Below are 25,293 nucleotides of genomic sequence, written 5' to 3' on the forward strand. Positions count from 1 at the left end.
TGTCTGAATTTTACTGTCATTTTACTGTGGTATCAGCCTAATTATAAATATAGTGTTACATAGTAGAAGACAATAATAAGCAGAATTATGTACTCAGTGATCAGACTTTAGGAATTTCTAACACTGAGGAGAGATTTTCTTCTTAAACTATCTCTTGCGGTTTCTTTTATGTAGGCTTTGATTAATTTTACCTCGATTATACATTTTCCCCTGGAGCCTAGATACTGTGCATGCTCTAGCAAAGTGAGCTCCTATCCTAAGAGGTTTCATGAGATTTTTTTGTTATAATTAGTTTCTATATAATTTCTTTTAAAACCAATAACATGTGAGTGGGATGTCAAACATAGGGTGCACCGGTGCATTTTTACTACTCTGGGCACCAAAGAACATTAATTTCTGTCTCATTTGACACTATTTTCATATAACGAAAATTCTCAATCTCAAGGAAGCGCTAGAGACAGTTGGTTCTCATTGGACTCTCCTCGTCTGCACTCATCTTGGTGACAACTCCGAAAAGGCAGCAGGAGTAGCCATCTGTAGTGCGAGCTCGTTCTGAGCATAAGGGGCTGATTCCTGACCAGGGTTTTGACTGTTACCTCATCTTTCTTATGGGATAATTTACTAGATGGTGTTCAGGTAGAGATGGATTAAAATCTGTTCCCTTTGCCCATTTAATCTGAACCAATTTCCTACTTCAAAATTATGAACTATTTGATAAATTGTAAAGAGTACAGGATTAGTGTTTATTTGTAATAAAGCTTGATCTTAAAATGAACATCTGTGAACCATTCACCTTAAGAAATAAAATTACCGACACACTGAAACCCTATCTTTGTTTCCTTTTAATTGAGGTAAAATGTGTGAGATCTTAGGTGTGTAATTGAACAACTTTTTTATGTGTGTATATACCCATTTAGTCACCATCCAGATCAAGACATAGAGCATTTCCATCAGCCCATTTCCCTCATGACCCTCCTTTTCCCCAGAACTAGGCAGTTTTCTGACTCCTTTCACCACAAGTTAGTTTTGTCTGTTCTTGAACTTAAGATAAACAAATCATGTAGTACATCCTCTTTTGTGTTTGGTTTCTTGCACTCAATGTAATGTTTTTGAGATTTATCCACTTTGTAGTATATATTAGTTCATTCCTTTAAAAAAATAATGCAGACATTTAAAAAATTGTGATGAGAAACATACACAATTTACCATTTTAACCATTTTTAGGTGTAGAGTTCAGTAGTGTTAAGTATATTCATATTGTTGTACAACAGATATCCAGAACCTCTTCATCTTGCAGAGCTGAAACTCTATTCTTGTTAAACAACCGCTTCCCCCAGTTTCCACCATCTCCCCAGCCCGTGGCAACCACTGTTCTACTTTCTGTTTCTATGAATTTGACTACTTTAGATATCTTATATAAGGGAAATCGTTCGTATTTTTGTGACTGGCTTTTTTCACTTAGCATAGTGTCCTCAAGGTTCATTCATGTTGGAGCATGTGACAGAATCTCCTTCCTTTTTAAGGCTGAGCTGAATAACATTCCATTATATATATAAACTGTATTTTATTTATTCATTTGTTGATGGACACTTGGGTTGTTTCCACTTTTTGGCTATTATGAATAATGCTGCTATGAATAGGGATGTGCGAATGTCTGATAGTTTATTCCTTTTTATTGCTGAGCAGTATTTTATTATTGTATAAATATACCATAATTAATTTGTTCATTCTCTGCATTTCTTTTTCAGTTGGATTCTCTAAGCTTCTAGTCTTGTTTGTCATCTTCATTGCCTCTTTCTCTCTTGCTCTCCTCCCTGTGCTTATTCCCGTCACTGGCTCACTCAACACCTGCAGAATAAAATTTAAGTTCTGTAGCATGGCATACGGTTCCATTCTTAATATGCTTCCTGGAATATCTGTCCTCATTGCAACTATGCCAGACTACCTAGAGTTCTCTGGACAAACAAGAGGCTCTTATAGTTCCTGGACAAACTGTTTTATATTCCTGACCCCATATATATATCATTCCTCCTTGCCTTGGATGTCCTTCCCAGTTGTCCAGTTGTCCATTTCTCAGCCTGTCTCCTAAAATAGTGCGTCTTCAGCATCACTTTATCCTTGGAGCCAGTCCTGGCCATTCTACAGCAGTAACTATCTACTTGTCTCTCTTCTTTACTAGACTGTGAACTCATAAAGGCAGGCCTCATCTGTGCCTTACTCATCTTAGTAACATGGTGCTAAGTGACATTCAATGAATATTTGTTGAACACAGATCAACATAGAGTTCTGCTCTCTTAGACAAGCTAGGATTCAGGGTACTGACTGGGCCTGGTCTGGAATGGGCTGGGAGTAATAGTACTTCAGTTACTATTGGGCTGATAGAGGGAGTCCATAAGGGCAATTCAGAGAGAGCATCTCAGAGTATTACTGAACAGAAGTTGCCAGGCAAAGTCTCCAAAAGAGAAAAGGACTGGAGAGCCAGGCTGACTGGAAGAGTTCAGATACAAGTCATTGATACCAGCCAGAAATAATAAAGCAAAAAAGGTTTGAAGGAGACAAGAGTAAGGGTTAAAATCTAGAGGTAAATGCCCTGGGCCAAATAGGTTTTTCAAATTGTGAGCACAGTCAGGGTGAAAGTGTAAAAAGCATGACTTTCCGGGTACAATTGAATAAGTATTGAATGTTTCATGGGACTCAGCATTAGAAGTCGATCAGGACAGTAAAGAGAAAACCACTTTGGTTGTAGCCAGAAGATGCCTCGGACTCTGTCAGGTGCTTTTATCTACAGGAGTTTGGTTTAAAAAAAAAGGGAGGCATAGCCTTTTAAGACTAATACCTAGAGAAAAAAAGTCAGTGAGAGATGAGAATATTAAAAGAAGTACCATGAGCTTCCTTGACAAAAAAAGAGGGCAGTTCATCTAGTCTCAACTAGAGCCAAGCAGAGAGAGTAGCTGGGAAGTTGGAGATACGAAGAGAGCCTCTTGTATCTTCTTAGCTAATGTGCGTCACTCTGTCTTTGAAAATTGAGGCCATTCAAAATAACCGGCCTGTTGGTATTCTTCAAACGGTGAAGTTGTTGGAGCTCATGGAAAATGGGTCGTTGTTTAAAGAAAGAAGGAAGGAAGGAGAGAAGGAAAGAAGAGGAGAGGAGTAAAGGAGATTTCTTTGACTTCAATTTTACTGCATAGATATGCCCTCAACACTTGCTCTGAAGATCAAAAGCTCTGTTTCTCTCTGTTGTCAGCTATTGAAGGTCTTTCCTTTGGGTTTTGCTAATATTTGTGACCTATAATTGTCACTCCTGATGTTAAGTGTTTTCTTTTCATGAGTCATTTAGCAATTATCTATGGTTTTGACTAAACTGACCTCAATTTAGAACTCTTGAGGTTAAGACCGCCATGCCTATTGCCGTGTACCTCTGCCCCAAAACCCTTAGCTCTCTGGGTGCTCAGGGACTGTAACTTGATTTGAGAAGCTCAGTGTTCTTTTTTCAAGAAATCCATGTTCTACTAAAGCTGACAATTCATTGTCTACTGTACAATTTTGAGTTGGGATAACAAATTAGAGTTTGGGATACATTACAGATGATAAATGTGACTTCCTTAAAGGGAAATCCATTTGTTTTGCTTAGTGTTTCTGTGATTAATTACTTGCCAGATTAAATTGCTCCATAAAAATGCATAGTATTTTATTCGATTGCTTTTCATGGTGATTAATTAGGCCATACTGTTGCTTTGTATGTTAATTATGCTGACATTTTTTTTTCTCTTCTAGTTTAATTAATACAGCATTTATTTGAAAGACTGTTTTTAGGACAGGACACTGTTTTAGGAGGAACAAAACTCAGATTTGCTTTTAGGCTGGTGTTAGGGAGTAACATCTCAAATTTTCCGAGTGTGCTCTCTCTGTTGGTCCTTGTCTGTATCTGTGATTTGCATAATGTGTGCTAACTGTGAATAAGTTAATAACTGAGAAAAGCTCTGTTAGGTTTTCCTGTAGTTATTAAAAGTGATATACTGAAGATTCTTGGCTCAACTGAAAATTAATTTAAGAATATAGAGGAGAAGCTACTGATGCAACATATCCTATAAAACAAGTGTAAAGATAAATGGTGCTGTGTGTGGCTTGGGAAGAGTGTTGTTTCCTAGGATGCTGCAGGGTGCTTATGAGGAAAGTAGGAATATTTAGCATTTTTTATTAATGATCTAGGACTGAAAGTAAATAGAATGTTAATGAAATTTGTAAGTGATGCTGATTTAGAGATGTTTACTACACTCAGGAGGGCAGAGAAATGATAGAGATGGACCAGGAAGAGAAGCATCACAGAACTAGCAACACAGCTATTCCATTGGGAAAATACATATCTGTTGTATAGAAATAGCTTATATAGAATTGGGCAGTTAGTTTCAAAAGTAGATCTTCCAGCAGTTCACTCCTAGGAATTTACCCAAGTGAAATGAAAACTTGGGTTTGAATAAATGTTTACAGTGGGTTTGTCCACATATCTCTCAAAACTGGAAACAACCCAAGTGACCCTTAGCTGATCAGTGAATAAACTGTGGTATACCCATAAATTATGGAATACTACTCAGCAATAAAAAGGGGTGAATTACTGACAGATGCAGCAACATAGATGAATTAAATTGCATTATGCAGAAAGAAACTAGATTCAAAAGGCTGCACAGTGTATGATTTCATGTATGATATCTGGAAAAGGAAAAATTATAGGGATAGACTTTAGATCAGCCAGGAGCTATGGTTGGGAGGAGGGTATATGGGGGAATTTTTTGGGTGATAGAACTGTTCTGTGTCTTGATTATGGTGTTGATTACATGACTGTATGCATTTTTCAAAAAGACTGTACTAAAAAGGATAAATTTTATTAAATTCAAATTATACCTTAATTTAAAAATTAGGGGAAAAAAAGGATCTTCACAGGGAATAGTAAGAAATTCAACTTTTGACTATCACTACCATGCTTTATGTGTAGCAACTTTTTGAAAGTGATTTGAGTAACAAGAGCTAGAATTGGAGGATTTGGATTTTATACATGTTCCTTCCAAGTTCCGACGTGTTTTGGTTTGTTTGTTTTTGAGTGGAAGCAGAGATGGGAGGGTGAGTTGCAATGGTTTTCCTTGGGTGTCAGCATTATATAAACCTGTATACTGATGAAAGGGTTATTTTAAGAAGGAAATCACAGTTAAGGAGATTTTGGACCTTGTTGATTGCCATCAGACATAGACATGCAGATCATTTCCCCAATTTATGGATTGAATCCAATTATTTGGAGTTGTGTGGATTTAGTTTTTGTTTTAAAGCTTTGTTTATTTGTTCTCTCTGGGCCTTTCCACCACTGAATTGTTATAAGACCCAGAATAGTGCCCAGGATATTTCTGTTCCAGAGCTAACCTCAGGGACAACTTCTGTACCTCTCTACATTTGAACTGGAACAAAAAGCTTTGTCACACTATGGGTTTTTGAGGCAGGTTTGCAGAATGTCAGGGACCCAAGGATAGGTGAACCATAAATGCTAACTCATTGCTGAGGGCTGCTGTGCCTTTTTCCTCCCCTTCCCCATGTCTCCTGTGATCTGAACAGTGTATATAGTGCTTGCTTCTCATGTCCAACTTGAAGCACCTCCCTGAATGCCGAATTATTCAATATCTATTCAGTGTCTCTAAAAATAGCCCAGTGGGGGAAAATTATATGGTGGTAGTATTGTTATACTACTTGCAGCAGAAATATTCAATATAGCTCTATGGCTGCAGATTAGTGTGCTAACTGCTGACTACCCTGAGCAGATCTGTGGCCACCATTCTGGCCCAGACGAGGCAGATAACATTTAGCAAGATGCTGATTCCCTGAGTGACTTGCCAAGCAAATATCTCTAGGTCTTTCAGTGTTTGCAGCTGAATGGTTTTCAGCACTGGACCTGATGGGGCTGCTGTGCCCCCAACCAAGACCCCATCTGTTAAAGCTTCATATTGATTTGTATCCCTAGTTATAAAAATCTGTCCCTTCTCCTCCTAGTGTGATAAATAATAACACATATAATAGATGAAGTCTGCTGTTGGAGCAGAACTCTTACTGCTCAGGGTTGGATTAAACTAATTTAATCAGAAGTGGGACTTTCTCAGACATGTCAAGTGGCTTATTGTCTTCTTACTCTGACTTAGCATGTTCACCTATACTTGCAGGGTCTAGCAAGTAGTAATTAAAAAGCTATAATTAACACTGTAAAAAATGACAAGTTTTAGTAGGGAAAGAAGTTATAAGATGACATTTAAAAATTTTGACTAGATAAATAGCTGATAATGAAACCCTGTTAGATAAAGGCTTATGTCAGCAATGTATCGTATCTTAATCCTGTATTTTTATGCCCCTTCCACCCAAAAGGGATCTAAAATGCAATTTGCTGACTATACATAGTAGATGCATAGCACTTCATCTAGCTGGCAAATGCAGCTCCATCTTGGCTAACTCTTAATTAGTCAGTAATTACTTATTTTATATTTCCTGTGTACCAACCCTGTGCCTTAGCTCCTGACCTGCATCAACAGTACCACACAGTGGGGAAGGTATAGCTCAGTGGTAGGGCACATGCTTAACATGCATGAGGTCCTGGGTTCAATCCCTAGTACCTTCGTTAAATAAATAAATTAAATTAACCTAATTACAACGCCCCCCCCAATAGTACCACACGGCAAGACTTCATAAGGGTAGAAGGTCATTGCAGTTAACACTTTGGAAGGACATCTGAAGGCCAGGGTACAATTATGTTGTACCCAAGATAGAATGTGACCAAGATAGCTGTGCTCCCACTGTAGCTCCTTGGAAAAGCTCCAGGAGATGACAGACTGCTGCTTACCACCCATTATTTGCTTCTGGAGAGTTTCTGAAGCATTCCCTCCCTCCTGTGTAGTCATGGAAGTCACTGAGGAACTTCCAGGAGGGAGGAAACCACTTTAAGCACCAAACCAGACAGGACATTTGCCCACTAGAGTCTGGTTGCCTTTGACTTTAGTCAAGACTGATATCTTTCCTTCTGTCTGACCTTTTAAATAAGGGCTTTCTATTAGAGCAAGAATTCCCCACTCTTCACCCCTATCTTGGGTATCCTTCCAGAGATAATGTGTGCATTGTGGAATTGTGTTTTGTTTGGGGATTTTTGTTTATCAGTCATTTGGGAAATGCAAAATCTGACATCTATTCCTGATAAAAATTCTCAGCAAATTAGGAATAGAAGAGCTTCCTCAACCCGATAAATTTAGCTGTCATATTCAATGTTGAAAGACTAAATGCTTTTCCTTGAAGGTCAGTAACAAAGTGAGGGTGTCTGCTTTCATCACCTTTATTCAAGTTTGTGATGGAGATTCTGGACAGTGCAGTCAGGCAAGAAAAAGAAATGTAAGGTGTCCAGATTGAAAAGGAAGGCATAAACTGTCTTTATTTGTGGACAACGTGATTGTCTAAATAGAAAACCTGTCTAAATAGAGAACCTGATGGATTCTTCAGAAAGTTACTAGAATAAATGAGTTTAACAAGTTTGTTTTCTCTTGGTAGTAAATTTCAGAGATGAAGGTCAATTTACTTTTAATTCTTCCTGCTAGTATCAATAGCAGTTAAATACAGCACTTATTTACCAAAGACTGGATATTTTGAAGAGCATTTCAACCTTTTGTGTTTTTAACTTACCAAGGCTCCATCATTGTAATCATTTTTTGTGTCGAAGTATAGACCACAGAAAAAGCAAGTGGACCAGTGAAAGGAGAAACATTTGCAATAAGGTCCAGAGAGCAATGGTCCAATATAAGTATATTGTCAGCCACATATAGCTTTATTTTGAAATAGGTGAAATTAATTTTAATAATACGTTATTTACACATATCACATTTTGCGTTGAAATTAATAGTAAACCTTTTGTAAACCTTTCCACAGCTCAACCAGTGAGCATTGACAAGAACTCAGCATCATTAAATTCATTGTCTTCTAGTTCTCTCAACTGTTCCATAATCCTGCAGTGTTCATAGATTTCCCAGGTATATATTAAATGATTTTAGCAACTGTATCCATGACACTCACAGAGTCTGCTTCAGAAAACTATGCACGAGTATTTTTAACATGTACCATGCAGTAAAATGAAGCAGAAGGGGAAAACTTCAGTCTTGTTTTAAAATGCCAATAAATCTGGAGTTTTGACCTAACGTAACTGGAGCACCATCTGTGTTCTGGAATTTTTTAAAAAATCTAGCCAAATTCTTTACTGATGGATGTAGAAGATTAAAAAATATTTATGCCATGAGTTCAGGTTTGGGGGCTGAGAATTGACACTATTTCTTTGTATATTTGGAAGTTCTTTAAGACAGATTGTACCCAAAGTAGTAATTGAGCAGTATCATCTAAAATCTAAAGAAAAGTAATTTAAAACATTTTGAATCAATTGATCTTTTATATCATTAGAAATGTCTTATATTTTATAGGCAACTGTTCGGTGGTTTAATTGAAGACCTTTCACTATTCATAAGGTAGTTTTAAGTTTTTTCCCCATAGTTTTTGATAAACTATCCATAACTGAAATAATAGTTTCTTTTATGATATCACCATCAAAAAAATGGTTTAGTGGCCAAAAATAAAAGCTCATATTCTGTTCATCATTAAAATTTTTTTGTTGGACATGTAATTCTGATTTCAGACAAACTATTTTGTTGATTCATTTTTAATGTTCTAATATTAAGGATAAACTTTTATTCACTTTATATTTGCTGGCATTTGTTAATAGCATTTATTACCTTGAAAAGTTGTTTACAGAACTTCCGTTTTGCCTTGCTGAAGCAAATTGCAGTTGCCATTCTTCATGAAACTTGCAACATACCTCCTTCCAGTCTCTTTTTTCCTTTGCTGTTCTGCAGTAGTTCTATTATTTGCATCTCTACTCAATAATGCATCCATAGTGTGCCTTCATTTTAAACTTTAAAATCTATTCATATTTACTTTTTAAAACTAGAAACATAATTTAAGTATAATTAAAAACTAGTAAGTATTTTACTTTAATTACCAATGCTGGTTTGTGTAGGTATCACTGTAACTCAGTGGTTCTCAACCGAAGCAATTTTGCCCAGGACATTTGGCATGTTTTGGTCATCACAGCTTGGAGGGGGTGGTGCTACCAGCATTTAGTAGATAGAGACGAGGGATGCTGCTAAACATTCTGCAGGACCCAGGACAGCCCCCCCACAACAAATTATCTAACCCAAAATGTCGATAGTGCTGTGGTTAAGAAACCCTGCTATAACTTATGCTGTCTGCATAAAATAATAAATGAATGCATTACATTTTTAAATTCATACATAGAAACTGAGTTTGAACTGAATCAATCCAATGATATCAACTAGATTGGTGAGACGTTTATGTGTAGTACTGGAAACAAAACAATGCCTGATGTACTCTGTGATAGAACAGTAATATCTTACACAGTGCAATGGTTAAAGTGAAATGTAGTCCTTCCAAGACAAAGTTGTATTTAATGGAATAATATTTTGCACTGCTTCAGTTTAAATTAATTAAAAATTCAATCCCTCAGTCATAATAACCACAGTTCAAGTGGTCAGTAGCCACATGTGGCTAATGGCTACAGAACAGGTCAAGAAAATTAGACATGATGGGTTGACTAACACCCATCCTCACACTGTAGGAGCAGGGACAGGGAGGACAGTTGTGTTTTTTTTTTTTTTTTTTTTTTTTTTATTGAGTTATAGTCATTTTACAATGTTGTGTCAAATTCCAGTGTAGAGCACAATTTTTCAGTTATACATGAACATACATACATTCACTGTCACATTCTCTTTCGCTGTGAGCCACCACAAGATCCTGTATATATTTCTCTGTGCTACACAGTACAATCTTGTTTATCTATTCTACATTTTGAAATCCCAGTCTGTCCCTTCCCACCCCCACCCCCCTGGCAACCACAAGTTTGTATTCTATGTCTATGAGTCTGTTTCTGCTTTGTATTTATGTTTTTTGTTTTTGTTTTTTTAGATTCCACATATGAGCGATCTCATATGGTATTTTTCTTTCTCTTTCTGGCTTATTTCACTTAGAATGGCATTCTCCAGTAACATCCATGTTGCTGCAAATGGCATTATGTTGTTGGTTTTTATGGCTGAATAGTATTCCATTGTATAAATACATCACATCTTCTTTATCCAGTCATCTGTTGATGGACATTTAGGCTGTTTCCATGTCTGGGCTATTGTAAATATTGCTGGTATGAACATTAGGGTGCAGGTGTCATTTTGAAGTAGGGTTCCTTCTGGATATATGCAGTTGAATCCTTACTCACCTTAGAGTTTGAAATGTGGCATTTTAGCCTGGTTTCTTTCTTTCTTTTTTTTTTTTTTTTCTTTTTTACAGGGAAAATAATTTTATTCCCGTTTTATAGAAAAGTTTGCTGAGGCTTGGACAGTTGTCCAGAACAACATATCTCGAGGATGTGAACCCAGATCTACATGATTCCAAAGCTCATAGTCTTGCCAAACCCTAGTCAACATGACTTTCATAGCCTGGTTTCTGTAGGCGCTGGATATCTCTACTTTTTCCCTAAAAATAGACCAACACATTATTTTATTAGAATATAACTCCAGGTTTTTAACCCTGCATTTTCTGAGGTCAGTTACCACTGAAAATCAGGCCTGACACTGGTTGTACAATAGATTCCCAACTGTTCCTGTATCCCACTAGAATGAAACTTCTGGATCACAGCTATTATCTCATTTCCTGAGCTTCTAATTCACACTTTCTTCAAATTAGGCAAAGAATGAAGGCTTATTCATCACAATTTCTCAGTAACTGCTTCTCTTCTTGCTTAAAAAACACCTTTACATAGATCTGGAAGAGCAAAGAGTTCAAAACACAGTAAATTATAGAGATGCTTAAGGGCACTCAAAGGAGGTAAGACTTGTTCCCATTGACAAACAGGATGTCAGGTTGTCTCCCCTTTGGTAATAACATTTCAAGCACAGCTTGGTAGCTCTTTGAGGTATAGTGTTATGAAGCTGTAATGTTTCATCCTTGCTTGTTCTACCTTAGACTGAAGGTTTTAGTCTAAATAGGTGGATGGTCAGATATAGAATTAGTTTAAGGGGAGGGTACCTACCTTGTATCATGGGGCATATAACTGATTTTTCCCCCTTGAATCAGAGAAACTAGTGTTAACTACCGAAAGTGCTGCTATCTTTATTTTTTTCTTAACTGTTTTGAGCCTGAATATCTGATTCTTTATAGCTCCATAGGTGAACAGATTTCACAGTTTTTACTACCAGCATAGTCTTGCCTCTTGAACTTTATAACCTACCTAGAGATCCCACAAGTACCTCAAACATTCCAAACAATATACTTTATTGAATATGCCAATTTGAGAACCATATCCTCCCATGTTTACTATTTCAATTAGTAGTATCATCATCTGTTAGCTGACTAAAGCAGAAATCTCAAGATTGCTTTAGAATCTTTTCCCTCCTTCACCTCGTCAGTAGATTGTTTCAGCTTTACCTCCTAAATATTTCTCAAGTGACTTCTTCTCCATTTCTACAACTACCATTTTAGTTCAAGGGCTCATAACCCCTCACATTTCAAGAGCTTCCTAACTATTCTGCCTTCAGTCTTTTCCTCATAGTAGCCACTATTCAGTTTACTTAATCACTAGAGTTGAATTTCAGAAGGCAGGTCATTACACTGCTGGTGGGAGTATGTTGGTACCATGTTTGAGGGCAGTTTGGCAATATCTAGTAAAGTCCAAGTTGCCCAAACCTGACAATACCATAATTTTATTCTTAGCTGTATTTCTTGGAGAAAATTTTCCAAATGATCGCTAAGATAAGAATACTTGTTAAATATTGTTTTTAATACCAAGAAAGTTAGAAACCACCTAAATTTCCAACAATAGAACGGGTTGTGGTATTTTTACATACTGGAATATTATACAACACCAAAATGGACTAGATCTACACGTCAACAAAAATCTCATAAATATAATATTGAATGAAATAGCTACCAAATATAAGATAATTTGCACATATTAAAAACACAAAAAATGTTACTTAGAGACATGTTTCTATTTAGTTAAAGAATAAAGCTGTGTATAGGAATGATAAATACCAAAATCAGGAGATTGTTTACCACTGGGAAGAGAGAGACAGACATGCAATTAAGAGGTACACGGAGGGTTTGAAAGGTATTTGTAATGCTGTCTTAAGTTGGATATCGAGTACACAGACATTCAGTATGTTCTTCTCTACACCTTTTTTCTCTGTATAAAGTATTTCATTAGAAAAATGACTAGATTTTAAATCTTGTGTGGTTTCCCATCATTGATAGGGGTAGGATAATGTCCGAATTTCTTCACATAACACCTTCATCCCAGGCAATCTTTCTAGCCTTATTTACTGCCACTCTCTCATCTATCCTAAGATCTGGCGGAATTAGACTTGGTCACAGAGTATCAAATTTCATACCTCTGTGCCTTTGTACATGCTTTTTACCTACAATGTCTTCCTGTTCTTCTTTTCACTAGCAAAATCCTATTAAATGCTTCAAAATGTAGCTCAGATGTCACCTCGCTTTAAAGCTTTCTGGATTCTTTGGAGCAGGATGATTCACACCTGCATTGCCACAGGACTTTGTATGTTTCTCTCTTAAAGCACTTATCACACTAAGGTATAGTTGTTTATATGTTTGTCCATCACTAGATGGTGAGCTCCTAAGGACAGAGACCATGGTTTTTTTTATTTCTGGAATCTCTGCCCCAGCACAGTGCAGTGTGGTACAGTAAATGTTTGTTTGGTGCATGAAAAGATGGCTGGAATGAACTGTTCCGTCTTCCAAGGCCTTATACTGCTGCCATTGTGTTGCAGAATCATCAGCTGACCTGAAGTTCTAAGCTATGGAAGTGGATGTTAAGATGCCTGAGAAGTGCTTGTAGGGCTCCCCCGCTGGTAGTACTTCCCAGATGTGTCTGTGGAGCCCCGTTATAAAAGTCTGCTTCAGATCTTAATAGACAGCAGGAAATATAGTCTTGGCAGCTCCTGGGTTAATCTAGTATAGCCAGGAAGTATGTTTTGGAGTTGTTACCAGAAAGTCCCCCTCAATGATGAGCTGAATTGTTTATTCCAACACAGTAGAATTTACTAGCTTCTAATTCCCTCCAGGGTAACAAGAGGACAGCCAAGAGGTTTTAATTATCTGAAATGGGGCTTTGAGACAACTAAAGCCACTTTGAAGTGAATTATAGATAGCATTATGCATTGTTTTTCTTCCTTTTTAAAGTAACAAGTTAAGGCATTTAATGCTATTTTTATCTTGCAGACTCACTGAATTTTAAGGATGATTTTAAGGATTCTTTAAAAAACCCTTTCATTGGCTGAGTGATGGGTTGCTGTCATTTATGTAAGCTAGAGGCCCTGCTGAAGGAATCTATGTGTTCTGATGCTGTTTGACATGCTGTTTTTGTTTTATAGCTGTTTGGATGCCTTACTGCTCTTGGCAGTAAGATGTATTTTCAGGTTCTTCATGAGGTTAAAAGTTCTCTTGTGTAATTCTTATTGAGGACCTCCCCAAATGTATATTATTGTCTTATAAGCCAAAAGAGAACCAAGGAAAGTGTTATAATTAACAAGCAGCTGCAAAGCAGAGCCATTTAGTCTCTTCAGTGTGGTTTGATGGAGATCAGAGACTAGAGGCTTCAGTCTGGCTTTACGTGAAGCAGCTGCATCACCAGCTGGAAAGTGACACACTGTAGAGGGTGGGCACAGCACAGCTGAGATCCATCCACTCCCATGTGAGACTCAAAGGCCTGCCTTCAACTTGTATAGTTGCTTTGTGTCTACATTTAGTTTATGGGAGAGGAGGTACAGAACTTGCCATGAGCATCTTGAGTCAGCACTGAGCAAAAAGATGCAAACAGGACCCCAGCAGGCAAGGGTCTCGTGGCTTTCACTAAGGTATCCTGCCACCCCTTAGCTGAAAATATTTAAAACAATATCCTGGGAAAGGAAGCTATCATTTTTCTCTTTGGTTTACTGGAAAAGGTTGGCTGGTTGTTTTGTTTTGTTTCTCAATGCATTAACCTAATTTAACTTACCTAGTAAGGTTTCTTTAGTCAGATTTAGTGAAAAGTGGGTAATAATCTCCATCCCTAGAAGGAAATGTGTCAGGGAAGGGTATAGTTCAGTGGCAGAGTGTGTGCTTAGCATGCACAGGTCCTGGGTGCAATCCCCAGTACTTCCATTAAAATAAATAAATAAAAACCCAATTATCTCCCCTGCCAAAAAGAATTTTAAAAAATAAATAATTTTTTTAAAAAAAGAAAATGTGTCAGAACATTCTTACCTTTCCTTACCTGCTTAAATTAACTCATATTTCAAGACTCCCCTTGAGCACCATCTTCTTCAGGATGCCTTTCCTAAGTCCTCAGATTGAGCTAAGTACCCCTTTTCTGTGCGCCTATGATACCTTTTGTCTTCTTTGTCTGTCTAGCCCTTACAACATCATAATGAGATAATCCATCTATGTTATATATCTTTTCCACTACCTGTAAATTCCTTGCTACCTGGGATCAAATTTCATTTACCTCCCCCATTGCCTAACATAGTACCTGCACATAGTAGTTATTCAATTATTTGTCAAACAAACTGAACTATTGAGTCATGGGCTATGCTACCAAACCCTAAGATTCAGATACCATAGAGCTTTCTTCTAGGGACAGAATGTTTCTTTACTATGTGAGAAAGTAGTCAGTTTACAGAATAAGGGAAGAGGAGAGAATATAGAAGTTCTGTCTTTCTAAAATGGTGCATATAGGATAAACAAAGTTCTGTAGTCACTTTAAAACTTAATCTTTCCTTTTGGTAGCATTACCTTCTCAGGAGGGGGAAAACTTGCCACTATTTCTGGTATATTGGAGAGAAAGCAGCTAATAATTTCTTCGTGAGCATAAAACAATTATACCCAGCCTCCTGTAGAGACAATCTGCCAGAGCTAGCGGTCTCACCCTCCACATGGGCTTCATTTTCTTACCTCCGATTCCATAGACTCTCCCCTAAAGACCTTCATCTTGTTGCACTATTATGATGAATGTGTGGAGCTGGCTCTCACCCCCTGCTCTACAAGCTATTACTGGAGGTGCTGTCAAAGAATCAGGCCCCAAATTTATCCTCCCATTAAGTCCTCTCCTGGGCAACACTGCTTGGTTCTGAGTAGCAGTCATCTAGTCTCCTCTCCTTTTCCCACCTCGCACTGCCTTTGAATGTAAGGAAACCACAGGCCCTCTTGCAAAGAGTGGAGAGTAAGGCTGCAAATCACTTTCTACCACAGCTCTTTGTTTGCACTCATTCTAGGCCTAGAGAGAAGCTCAGATATATGAGTGCCTGCACATGCACGTGCTATGAGACCTCCATCAATTTCTGTCACAAACCCATTCCATGTCATTTCCTCAATAGGCTAGTCATGTCTGTCTCCCAGCAATGTCTTTAGGATCGCCTGTCTATAATGAGTTAGAGATTTATTGGCTTCTAAACACAGGAGCCTTACCTGCTTACCTGTCTACTCTTAACTACTCTGAGTGACAGACACGTGGCTTTTGATGAGTTTTTAAATGTGCTATATGATTTTTGAATTTGTCCCCTTAGAAACTCTTACAGCCTTACTCTTGTGAGGGTTTCTGTTGAATAGAAGCTCTCTGGGTCCCTGACTTAGTAGGCTGCCATTTAGTCAGTTTGGGGCTTTCATTTTGACTCTCATAATTCTTTGCAGAAGGAAACAGGGCTAAAGGTGCTTTGGGTGCCATTTGTACATGTTATGATAATTGATGAATATCCATTTCCTTTAGCAAACAGTGGATTTTGTTCAATAATGGATGCTGATTAGATTGTTGAGAAAATCTGATCCTTAGCTTTGGTGCTAACTCATTAATAAAGCTGATATTGAGGCTGCCTAATGTTGGAAAAGCAATATTCCTCAGTAATATTTCTTTTCCTGTGGAGAAAGTATAATACAATGAAATTTTAACTTTTCCTCTTTTCAGTGAGAGAGATACCATCAACTTCACCTAAGCAGAATGGTTCAAAACTTTGAGCAGCTTGTTTATTCTTCATTTACTTCTTAATTTACTAAACCTTCCCATTCTTCTTACCTTACTAACTGAATTGCTACCCAGCTCCCCTGCTTTTTCTCCCACACCCATGCTCTCTACCTTTCAAAGCTCCTTTTTCTAGCCAACCCCACCACTTGCCCCTACAATTTATACCCAGGCTTAGGGGAAACCACGTGTGCTAGGGCTTCTCTGAAGGCAGCAGAAGTCACTGCCAGAGCAGGTGAAAGCAGCCTGTTGTTTCAGAGCTGACAAGAAGGGCGAAGCTCTCTGTCACAGTGGGCAGCCTGCAGAAAGGACCGAGTAATGCCGCGTCTCGGTGGTTAGCACCTGCAGGCTCACAGCTGACAGTGCACTGTAATAAAATTCATCCCTGTTCACTTAACTGATGTGGGCTTTATGGTAAACGTTCTTGTGCTTAATTACTTTGGCAGACTAGCTGATTGCCTTTCCTGAGGAGTTCTAAAAGATCCCCCTGGGATGGAACATAAACCACTTTCCATGTCTTTTAATTTTATTCTTTACTTGGAGTACTTGAGAACCGGTATGTGATCCATATGGCCACCATTCTTTCTCCTTTATATGAGCATCAGGACCACTCCTGTCTAGTATGGTGTCCATATGGCCCACACTGGACCGCTCAGGAATCTTGACAGCCCTCTTCCGTTTTTGTTCACATGTGATCTCCATTCCTTCCTCTCCACCACTGAAATATATGCACAGCTCTTCTCATTTAGTTTGGAATCCATGTGCCTCTTTTTCTCTAACTAGTACGGGATCCACAGAAAATTTCCCTCTCTCCCCAGTCTAGCATGTGATCTACTAGATTAATTTCCCTCTTTTTTTGAAGTGATATGAAGAGAAGCCTGCGTTAGTCAATTGCTATTTTTTTTTTTGCTATTCTGCCCCCTCTGTGCTTAAAAGTTATAAATGTCTTACAATAAGTTGATTAATTGCACTAATGAGAATGAGGTGTAATTAAAATATTTCAGGGTTTTGGCTCATGTCAGATTTTTCTAAAAAGTTCTCAAGTCACATTCAAGGGATTGGAATGTTCCCCATTAATTAAAAGTAGATCACTTTGGGTTTTTGAACTGATCACCACTGCCTCAGAAGTCCTCCCAGGTATGTGTTAAGATTTTCTTGTATCCCAAAGTAGGGCAGAAAATCTATTAGGCATTTTCATATGGCCTACTTTGTTCCTTTATATTCAGTAGATGTTTCTGAGAGTACAGAGGGGCCTTGCTTCTGGAGATAGGAAATCCAGAGCCAAACTACTAATTGCAAAGGCTGTCAAAGGTTTGCATTCTGCAGCTTCAGGAACTCTGCCAGCAACTCCTGGCCTGCCACTTGAGACAGTAAGCGAATTTGTAGCACAGAGTAATGGAATCTGAGCAGGGTTAGGTCATCTGGTAGGTGTTTTATCCTAAGCAAGTTTTGGAGCCTCTGTTCATTTATTGAGAGAAAGTGTTGATAAAAAGCAGACATTTCTAAGGAGCATGGATTAAATGATGTCTTTCATGGAAATGTAGATGGTCCATTTGACTTTTGTAGTTCCTTTATCTCCTGTGGTTCATTCTTCTCCATTTACATTCATTGTGATTATAACAGAGAGAAAATGTCAAGTTGGTATCTAAAGCAGGAAGGAATTCTGTTTCTCTCTCTTGGCAGTGCTAGAAGAGACAATTTAGCCAAAGTGTAAAGCCCATGGCATCTTACTTGGCTTAAATCTATGGTTTGGGGCCACAGTTACTAGAAATTTGTTCATTTTTCAAACAAAGTAGCTATAACCAATTGCTTAATTTCCAGCAGGTGATGAGGTGGAAACCTACATTGGGCAAAATCATGCATCAAAGTAGAAAGCTCAAACTGCCAAAGTGTGTAGTCATGCACAGCTTCAGAAAATGAGGCGACTGCCCCTCAGGCCGTGTACATTTCATACACATTAACTCTTTCCTGTTTATCTCCCTTTAATGAATTGTGAACCTTCATTTGTCTAATGCAGAGCCTGGGAAAAATGCTGTCCAGTAGGTGAATAACTTACCTGCTATGACACATGTGTTTCTCACCTAGAAATCACAGAGAATTATTCCTTCAAAACATTCTCCAGGTTAAAGCGTGAGGGTTACTGTGGTGTAGTACAGAACATTCTCTGTTCTACTCCCTTCAGTCAATACATTTGTGTACACAAATAAGTCAGATTCTCTCGATCAATTTCCAGACTTGGAGCACTGCATACAGCAAGCAGCTAGATGCAGTGGCCAATAGCTCATCCTTCCTGATGGTTGTCAAAATGCCTTCTATAATGAGGTTCCATTTCTGTGTGTCTGGTCCTGAAAAGAACAGCCCCAGGAACAGCAGTATGAGGAAGGGGATGATTGGCATGAAAGAGTTAAGACCTAGTATCTAAGAGATAAGTTAGAGGGACAGTCTGAACAGGTCACTCACTGAAGTTTTGATTAGATAGTTTCAAAGTGAAAAGGTTAGAAGGCATTCTAATTTGAGGTTTTATTTTGTTTAATGTTAATCAGCAGAGTCTCTGAGGCTTGTAATGCACTGCTGTTAACAGGCATCAAGGGAAATTGCTTTTTTTGTTGTTGTTGTTGAATTGGATGGGCTGAAAATTCACTGACTCCATGAAGAAGGAAGCTCATTACTGCATGAAATGGGAGTGTATGAGGCAATTCTGAAGGTGAAAAGAAATGTTAAATAACTCAACCCCAGATGAACCATTTTAACCACTGCCACATACCACTCAGTCATACCTTCACTCTTTTTCAGAAGCCAGTCTTTACCTGTATGTTTGAAGGTTTCCCAGATTGAAGCAATTATAAATATGATGGTTTTTCTTGTCTTTAATCCCAGATATCTGAGAATATACTCTGTAGTCTAGATTACCGGACTGCTCTTTGGAATCTAGGAAGAGGGAAGCTGCTTGGGAAAAAAAAGTTCCCTTTAGGGCAAGTCATATGCTTATATAGGAAAACACAGAGGAAAGCTTTGGAAAGGAAACCCGACCAGATGAAGAGTACCTCTCTGGTACTCAGAGAGGCTGGTCTTTTGCCCAAGGTCATACAGCCTAAAAGTGGAGGAATCAGGATTTTAACTCAGGTCTATTGCCTTTAAAGCCTTGCTTTTTGCATTCTATATACAATGTTGTTCAGAGAAGCAATTGTATTTTAACTTGGCCTTCCAAAAGGAAAAGTAAGACTTAGGCTTTTTAGTGGTGAAGAAAAATAGCATTCCATGTGAAGAAAACCATGTAAACAAAAGCATGACATCCAAGTGTACATGATGAGCAAGCATTTGAGAATACAGGGCTATAGCTCTTATGAGGTTGGGGCTTGAGATCCAAATGTATTTTTATCAGGCTTCAGATATTCACTCACAATTAGACTCTTTAATGTAAATCTGGTAGCCTTATAGGAATAATTTTTGGGTAAAACTTTTTTTCCTCCACACACTCCCTCTCAGCTCATAGGTAACACTCCCTCCATTGAAAATGAAAGCCCCAGGAGGGGAAATAGCCCCCTCTTGTAAGACAAGGATTTCCTTTGGGAGAGATTCCACATGTCACCTTCAAACCAAATATAGGCCTCCCTGCACCCCCAACCTCAGAAACTGGACTGCAATTTGCCTTTAGAGGTGGATGATCGGCCCCCACCCTGTCCCTGCATCCATTAGGGAGAGTTGGTTGCCTCAGACATGTCCACACTAAAGGCGTTTGGGGGACTTCCCTTCTTTCTCCAGTAAAGATGTAAGAGGAGGGATTTTCATGCTCAGAAACAGGGCAAAGGTCTGGTAACCCATCCTGACCAAGTCACCCCTTAGGGTAAAACTTGTACGAATCTTCCTAGTACGTACTGTGTTGAGTATACCAGTTATGTTACTCCTCCTTCCTTGGAGTCAGAGCTATAGAAATTTTGCCTGTAAACAACCTTTGCCTGTTTTTCTCCTTTTTGCCTGAAGGATTTACATAGCAGCTTTTAGAGATAGTTTGCTTTCTTCAAATGTCTCAATAAGGAAACAATCACTGTTCTAAGCTTCTGGATGAAACTATTGTTTATTTATTGTTTTATAAAGACCCTTAGATGTTTCTGTCTGTGGGAGGTAGCTGGGATTGTGAGAAGTTGCATCTTAAGAGGATTTGCTGTAGGTTCACATTGGATATGAAGAAGAATCCACATTTTCTCTTAAGCTACATTGCCTACATTGTTAAAGTAACATTTCCATGCATTTCCCAGGTAAGTTGGGCATTAACTATGATTCTCAGCCATCATCCACCCAGCACTGGGGAAAAGAAAGCTGCTTTGTAGAGTCATGAGTCAGAGAGAATAAGTTAAAAATGGACCAAGAAATCCCCAGCCAGTTTGTACCTCAGCCTTGCTGTTCCATCTGTCCACTTCATTTTGCTTCAGTTTATATAAGTGACCCCTGTCTTCAGCATTCAGAAGTTGACAGTTGCATTGGAGGGTGGCCCAGATTCTTGCCCTTAAAGGTGCTTTGGGTGCAGAGCCTTCCCTTAGTGTGGCTGGCTTTAACAGTTTTCCTTACCTACGACACTGTCTTTTTATTCTTCCTTTCCCTTTTTTGGGACTTTCTAGTTCAGTAGCATTTGGAGACCCAGTACCAGAGTTTAACATACTCTGCCACTCCTCCCCCACCCTCCACCTTCAAATAAACAAACAAACAAAAACTTAGGCTTACTTTTAGAAGACGTTAGGTTACTTTAGGAAGAAGTGCCAGAGAGCTTTTCCCTAGCCTCCTGGTATGACTTAAAAAGAAGAGAAAGCTTTACTGTCTTCAGTGACAACTTTTGCTCTTTCTTTGGGGGACAGCTGTTCATGTCTGAGTCACCTTTTCTTCTGGAATGGGGATAAGACATTTTTATTGTTATTTTCATACTTTTGGAAAATAGCTCCTTTCTTGTGGTGAGATTGGACAAAAACCTTAGACTTTATCACTTACTCATTTATTCAGTTTTAAAAATTGAATCTCTTAATATGCCAGGCATTTTGCTAAAGGCCTGGGAATATATTGGTGACCAAAATTAATTTGGTCCCTACTCTCATGGAGCATTTAGTTCCAGTTTGAGGAAAGCTGAAGGCTTGGTGAGAAATATCGTTCCTATTCCCCCACTGAGTTCTAGCTCCAGACTCCTTTCCCTTTCCTTGGGCTTTATTTCTTTAAATCTTCTTCCTAGTCTTGGATGGATGGCTCTCTGAGTAATGTGGGCAGCTCCAGCCATTTCTCAAAAAACAAACAAACAAAAAGTGGTCAAGAGTATTGGGGGTTGGTTCTCCCCCACCAACATTTTATTCCAAGGAGTTCTGTGTTCAGCAGCCAAAAGTGGATGTCATTTGCCAAATGCAGACCTTTTAATCTAAAGAAATCATATATGTTACCAGGAGTTGAACTTTTCTTATCTCCAGGCAGGGTTGGTTCTCCCTGCACATGTGGCTTCCATTACCAGTCTCACCCACATCTCTGCTACCTCTTGTGGTATTGCACCACAGAGGCTTCTCCAGAAGCTCCTAAGACGTTATCTGCTATAATTTACAAAATAGTGGCCCAGTGAGCTTTTCCTCCTGCCACCAGCATCACTAACATGTGCAAGCTCTAGGAAATTATCTTGGTGAGTGAAACACCCTGCTATCTTTGTATTCTATGTGGAATTGGTTGCTGAGGAAAGCAGCTTACTCAAGAACTGCTGGAGTTAAGGAGGCCTTAATCTTTTTTTTTTTTTAAACAGTTTTATTCATGTATGTTATACAATTCACCCATTTAACATGTACAACTCATTGTTATTTAATATATTCATAACGTTATACAACCACTACCACAATCTAATATTGGAATATTTTGTTCCCCACAAAAGGTACTCCATACCTATTAGCAGTTAATCCCCATTCCTCCTCTAACCCTCCCTTCAGCCCCAAGCAACCAACCACTAATGTATTTTCTATCTCTCTAAATTTGCCTATTCTGGACCTTTCCTCTAAACAGAATTGTACAATATGTGGCCTTTTGTGACTTCATGTAACATATTTTAAAGATTCATTCATACTGTAGCATTTATCAGTACTTCATTCCTTTTTATGGGTGCATAATACTCTATTATAGTTATGCCACATTTTATTTATCCATTCTTTCAGTTGATGGACATTTGGGTTGTTTCTATTTTTTGGCTATTATCAATAATGCTGCTGTCGACATTTGTGTACAGGTTTTTGTGTAAATGTAATGTTTTCATTCTCTTTGACGTATATGTAGGAGTAGAATTTCTGGGTCATGTGGTAACTCTATGCATTAACGTTTGAGGAGCTGTCAAACCACTTTCCAAAGTAACTGTACCATTTTATAGTCCCATAAGCACTGTTTTAGAGTTCTGATTTCTTGATGTGCTTGCCAACACTTGTTAGCTGTCTTTTTGATTATTGATGTCCTAGTGGATGTGAAGTGGCATCTCATTGGGATTTCTCATCAGAAATATGATTTGCAAATATTTTCTCCCATTCTGTGGGTCATCTTTTCACTTTATTTATTTTTATATTTTTCATATTATTTCATTATTTTTTGACAGAGGGGGGAGGTGATTAGATTTATTTATTTTTTAATGGAGGTTCTAGGGGTTGAACCCAGGACCTTATGCATGCTAAGCATGTGCTCTACCACTTGAGCTATACCCTCCCCCCTGTCTTTTCACTTTCTTGATGGTATCATTTGCAGCACAAACGTTTTTAAACTTGACCTACTTTTTTTTTTTGTCACTTGTGCTTTTGGTATCCTATCTAAGAAGTCATTGCCTAACCCAAAGTCATGAAGATTTACTCTCATGTATTCTTCTTAAAAATGTATAGTTTTTACATCTTACATTGAATCTGTGATCCATTTTAAGTTTTGTGTATGGTGTGAGGTAGTGGTCCAACTTTATTCTTTTGCATGTAGATATTCAGTTGCCCCAGCATCATTTCTTGAAAAGACTTCTTTTCTAATTGAATTGTTTTGCCACCTTTGTCAAAGGGAAGCCTTAATCTATTCATAATGGCTATTTTCTCATTCATTGCCCCACTCACACATTCCTGTGCCTCCCTACTCCTCCTCTTCCTTTCAAATCCCCTTTTCCAAAATACTTTTAAGCATTAGAGCTTTCTGCTGGCACAACCTTTTGTTTAAATACCTGAAAGACTGAGATCAGATGAAAACCAATTTCAAGATGCAAATAAAAGGGAAAATGTGCACTTGTTTCTTTGCTATATATGGTACTACCCACCCTGGTATCTTTTCAGACATTGTCTCTGTTCAGTGTGTGTGTGTGTGTGTGTGTGTGTGTGTGTGTGTGTGTGTGTGTGTTTTCTCTGTGGCACAGGCTACTCAAAACCCCCTGCAAGATCTTTCTTTACTAAAGTCTGTTTCTCACCTAGTAAAGCCTAAGGGCCAGGTCCACTCTGCCTGAGAAGCTAATAACCCATGTAGCTACATTTATGACTAAAACTTTGTAGCAGAGGAACGTTGGACTGATCCTCTTCTAGAAGAGAAGGATACTATAACCTGCAGTATAAAGGGTATATTGAGAGGAAGTCCCCTGCAGAATGGGAAGCTGACTTTATCTACGCTACAATTTTCCTAAGACTGACTTTGGCTTGGGTTCTGCTTTGCCCAAATGCCAGAATCTCTGTGGAGAGTAGAAATCCACATATTAGTCTTCTCAGCTGCCATAACAAAATACCATAGACTAGGCAGTTTAAAAAACAGAAATTAATTTTCTCACAGTTCTGGAGGTTAGAAGTCCCAGGTCAAGGTCCAGCAGGGTCAGTTTCTGGTGAAGAATCTCTTGCTGGCTTGCAGACAGCTGCCTTCTGGCTGTGTCCTCAAATGGTGGAGAGAGAGAGAGATTAAGCAAACTCTCTGTTGTCTCTTGTAAGGAAACTGATACTGTTGGATCAGTGCCCCGCCCTTATGACCTCATTTGAATTTAGTTACTTCTGTAAAGGCTCTCTCTCCAAGTACAAGTACATTGGAGGTTAGTGCTTCAACACATGAAGGGGGCAGGTTGCGAAAATATTCAGTTCATAACAATCTAATACAAACCTGGTAGAGGTGCCCTGATATAGCTTCTTGCTCAGGCAAGAGGTTTGCTCCCTGGTTTCTTCAGTTACCTTCTTTCCTTATTGAGCTTCATTTTCTACCAGGCTAGCCAGAGGCAAGGAACTTGGGTCCTTCTTGTAGTATTCACCTTCTCTGAACCTGACCTTTTTAGATGGGATGGGTGGGGAGGGAATTGAACTCATTCTTTGCTCATTTATCTTTTGATAGAAAAAAATTGTCATTTCTTCCTTGCTGGAACTCTCAAATTTTGTACTTCAACACCGGACAGTTGCTACCTGTCAGGTTTTGATCAGTGAAAATGAGAGCCCTACTGTTAGAATGTCTCAGTATAGCCCTTCCCTCTCTCCAGATGTTCAGAAGAGATGGTAGTAGATCCTTTTGGTGGTGGTATCAGTGGGAAGGAAAGCCTAAACTAAAAAGAGAGACTCCTCCTTCATCCATAAATCTGGTATCTCATCTTTCTCCCACTGAGAGCAAGTCAGCTGTAAGTTTTATTCTAGGACCACCGCCAGGTGGGGCAGTGTGGAATCACAACCCAAGTGAGCCCTGGTAGCCTCCAAACTTCCTGGGGAAGGAGAAGCTAAGTATTTCAGTCACTGCAAAGGTATGCGTCACTCAGTGTGGGCTGACTTAGCCTGGTTTTGGTGTTTTGTCATCACTTTGCTATCTCAGAACATTTTTCCATTTCAACAGTATGAAGTCCTGAGTACTTTAGTAGGAAATTTCCAAACCATCTCCAAAATACCTTGCTAAACAGCCTGGAGGGAGAACAACCAGTGTCAGACAATTTTTCTTACTCTTCTGCCTAGTGCCCTGCACCTGATACCTCCAGTAAATCAGATCAGTACTTAGATTTTACAGGTAACAGTCCCAAAGAAAAAGTAAGAAAAATAAAGCAGAGGCATATACCCTCTGTCCTTTGTGGGTACTGAGTTAGAGATTATTAACCAGCTTTATACTGTTCCTCCTCTCTTGGGTTTCTAAACAGTCCCTCAACTTGCCTGGTAGGAGGCCTTCATCACCTGCTGAGATCTGAAGCC

At 38.7% G+C, this 25,293-nt stretch overlaps 1 protein-coding gene and 1 non-coding gene across 3 annotated transcripts in view; both read left to right on the top strand.

Moving 5' to 3' along the window:
• Window positions 1-25,293, top strand: part of ARMH3 (armadillo like helical domain containing 3) — a 151,998-nt gene that overhangs the window by 94,405 nt on the left and 32,300 nt on the right. The gene's annotated exons all lie outside the window — the stretch shown is intronic.
• Window positions 6,575-6,646, top strand: TRNAV-AAC (transfer RNA valine (anticodon AAC)). The gene has a single exon. It is a non-coding gene; the product is annotated as a tRNA-Val (tRNA).

Source organism: Camelus bactrianus, chromosome 11, assembly GCF_048773025.1.
Source record: "Camelus bactrianus isolate YW-2024 breed Bactrian camel chromosome 11, ASM4877302v1, whole genome shotgun sequence".
Lineage (NCBI taxonomy): Eukaryota > Metazoa > Chordata > Mammalia > Artiodactyla > Camelidae > Camelus > Camelus bactrianus.